This window comes from Notothenia coriiceps, unplaced genomic scaffold (genome assembly GCF_000735185.1).
Source record: "Notothenia coriiceps isolate Sejong01 unplaced genomic scaffold, NC01 NC01_scaffold00026095, whole genome shotgun sequence".
Classification (NCBI taxonomy): Eukaryota; Metazoa; Chordata; class Actinopteri; order Perciformes; family Nototheniidae; genus Notothenia; species Notothenia coriiceps.
This window is the reverse complement of record NW_011358796.1, coordinates 387,908-391,077: the sequence shown is the minus strand read 5'-3', so window position 1 is coordinate 391,077 and position 3,170 is coordinate 387,908.

Here is a 3,170-nt window from a genome sequence, read left to right as displayed (position 1 = left end):
CTCCAGACACATACCTCGACCGGCACACACTCACACCTCTCCCCGTCTCCGCGCTTCTTTCTTTCACACACCATCCCACACTCACACACCACACACTCACACCACACACACACTACCCACACACACACCACCCATACAAACCACACTAGCCAGACACCACATCAAACACGACACATAGACACAGCACACACACATACAACACACACATAGACCACACACACCACACGACACACACACTCCTAGGACACAGCACACACACATCCAACCACACACTAGACACAGACACCACCATACAAACCCCATAGCACAAGCACACACCATAGACACACACCCCCCACACACCCACACCACCACCACACACAGCACACACACACCCACACACCCACACACACCACACACACCACCACACACCACCACACACACACACACACACAATCACGACCACGCCACAGACACAGACCCACCACACACCACACACATGAACAGCGCTGGCCAATTCGTCTCCTAGAGCGCGCGTGCTCTTTCATATAGCACGTAAGTTAATGTAAGAGCACCGCCTTGATTAATTATCTTCGCGGTTCGTCAAAAAAAAAAAGCCACCGAAGATACTCTGCGGAGGTCGAGCATCTGTCATCCGGGAGCCCTTCTGTTCTCTATTACAACCCACGCGTCTTCTGAACCCACATATCTCCATCCCTCCCTGCCACAGCCGCCGACCTCTCTTCCTGCACCCCAGTAATCCCCCACTTGCCTATAACAAACGCGTCTCACTCACACCTGTCCTATTATCTCGCACCCCAACGTAACTCTTTATGCAATAGTGTGTTCTATTATTTTTGCAAGCATGACAAAAGAAAAGCGGGAGCTTCTATTCTTCAACGATTATTCGCTCTTATTGAATAAAACGAGTTCCCTTAACCTCAACCCCAGTCGAAATTCTCTTATTATTTACTCGAGGGTGTTCTACTCACTCATCCGAACCCCGCAGTGCCGTACTTCTTCCTCGATTCTCGCTCACGCTGCACACAAGGGATCGTACCCTACCTCCTCGCCAATTACTTCGCACTCCTCCCACTAATCTCACACTAATTTGCATTCTAACTAGTTCAAATTCAATTTTCGATATCAGAAATAACCATTATTACTAGTGAGAATAGATTTTTTGATATCCTCCAGAAATGTATAAACGCTAAATCGGCTTGCCATACAGCTGAGGCAATGGGGATGAGTGATCGGTTGGTGAAACTGCAAACATATCACAAAATGTATAGGAACAAAAGCACACTCACACCTTTCCACCTGACTTCTGTAGGCATGCCATTCTGGTGTAAACGCTGTGATTTGTCCTTTCACTTTGTCTTCAGCGCTATCGATTGTTACTCTCCAACAAGAGTGGATTCACTGGTGCAGTTGAAAGATTTCTTTCTTAGCTCTCATGTATTTTTGAAGGCTGGACATCTGATGGGTTGTTGCAGGTGGACGGAGGGGAGGAATTCTGTCCACTTTGTTCTAATATCTATCTCTTTCTCTTACTGTCAAACTCTCCCTCAAGGCCCCTTTTTCTGGCAGATTTCTCCCTTCAACATCTTGTCAGTGAGGTGATCACCTTCTCCTCGAATACTGAAGGACAGTTAAGAAGAACAGATGGGACGGAAGAGATTTGAACGGACACACATCGAAATGAAATGAAAAGAACAAACTGTACGTGGAAGGAGATGTTCTCTGACAGATTAACCAAGGAAATAGCTACGTTCCAGGATTTAAGAGAAATATTATAGGTATGTTTAAGCAAAGAAAGCGAATGTCCTACTGTTCTGTTGAAGAGAACATTGAACACACAGTACAGCTGAGGCTGATGGCCTTGACTCTGTGTCAAGCATTTGACAAATTAAACTTTAGAACGGCTAGATTAAAAGTCAGGGGATCGACAAAGTGATTACAATTCATCGTGGGAGGGACATATCTGAACCAAATGTCATGGCAACAGTTACAGAGCCATTTCAGTCACACAAATATCAAGATGATGGTGATCCTGGAAGAAAACTCATTACAAAGTTATAAGGATATCGATGAATATGTTATAACTAGTCCTGTCAATCGAAGAAGGAAAACAAATGTGTTAATCAACAAATATCTGGGATGAATCATTATTAATTACAAGATTTAAATACCAATATTTACTTGTATTTTGGAGACAAATACAGAAAATGCATGACTAACTGGTGAGAGAAATCCGAGTGAAAAAACCCCACTTTATTATAGCATGATTTCTGAATAATTGGCATAAAGGTCGATACTGCACTGGATCTGATCCTTCACTGTTGACCCTTTCCTCTATCTCTCACTCCTGTGTCACTTCAAGAAACAATGTTCGACAAAATGCCTTTCCTTCGTTCTCTTCACACCTAAAGCGAATGGTTTCAGTTGTTTGTGAGGTAGTGATGGTTCATACTGATGTCCAGTGGTCTCCAGTCAGTGTCACACGTAGCTTGTGCCAGTTTCTCTGCTATCTTTGATTTATCACTGGCAATCTTGAGCACTGGAAATACGGGAGCAACTTTGGGTCAAACTTGGTAATTTGATTCAATTTGATTAATATTTTTTCAACGGGTTAAAGGTGGGGTAGGTAAGTTTGAGAAACCGGCTCGAGATACACTTTTTGTTATATTCCATGGAATGCTCTTAACATCCAGATAGCAATGAATATCTGAAGTGCTTTGACAAAAAATCCATAGAAAATATCATCTGTTGGAAGCTGTAGTTCTGTGAAAAGCACGACCAATCATCTGAGCCGGCTAAAGTAACTGGATGGCCTACCTGCCTGTCAGCCTTCCATCTGTGCACAAACTGATCTCTGCTCTCATTGGTCATGTGCGCGTTCGTGTGTGTTGGAGGAGGGGCTCTGTGAGGAAGGTATTTTCAAATTCTAGCGATCTCGAGCTGGTTCCGCCAAAATTACCTACCCCACCTTTAACGTTAACTTAGAAGCATGCATACAAAAGTATTAAAGATAAAAAAAGTTACACAATTTAGGAAATACACATCCTGTAACAGTTCTGAGGATTCAGCAGCCTGGTATATGTTGTAGGGCTGTGCGATTATGGCAAAAATCATAATCACAATTATTGGGTCAATAATTGATATCACGATTATTTTGACGATTATTCATT